This window comes from Emydura macquarii, unplaced genomic scaffold (assembly GCF_026122565.2).
Source record: "Emydura macquarii macquarii isolate MOO-44397 ecotype Brisbane River unplaced genomic scaffold, CSIRO-AGI_Emac_v2 contig_3470, whole genome shotgun sequence".
Lineage (NCBI taxonomy): Eukaryota > Metazoa > Chordata > Testudines > Chelidae > Emydura > Emydura macquarii.
The window spans coordinates 8,292,019-8,292,641 of NW_027133607.1; positions in this window are offsets into that span (position 1 = coordinate 8,292,019).

Here is a 623-nt window from a genome sequence, read left to right on the forward strand (position 1 = left end):
GTCCCTTCTCTCCCCACTCCAGCAACTAAATATCAGTGTGAGGACGCTGTTCTTGGATCTATTCAGTTCTGATCTATGGAGGTTCTTATACTGTCCTCATCACGGGAGGATCTGATTACCTTCCAATAGTGCATCACACAATGAGACTACCCAGGCTAGCCTAGGTTCAGCCCTAAAGGATGCCACGTTGCAACAACAATTCTGCCATCCTTTTGCCTGATGCAGAATGAGCTCAGCTCTGCACCCAGCTGTGGTAGGGGCAGAGGGAAGTGGGATGCCCCATGCTTTCCCTCTCCCTCTTCCCGGAGGAAAGTAGCTGCTCTAACTTCACCCAGTCCTGTGTTGCCCACTCATACTATGGTTGGCTCTGTGAAGGGGCAGAAGGACATGGGGGAGATGAAGGCTCCTTGCATTCCTCTCCCATTTGTGCACTCACACAGGGCCGACCGTAGTCTGACTCCCCTTTATTTAAATTTCCATCCAACTAATCTCCTTTTGGGTGGAAAAGTGATTACAGTCTCCTAAATGTATTCCAGAAAGAGGATTCTCTTCTCCCACCAAACCCTAGAAAATCTGCAACGCGCTCAGTGGCTCTGATTTCAAAGCAGGTTCCATGCAGTGAG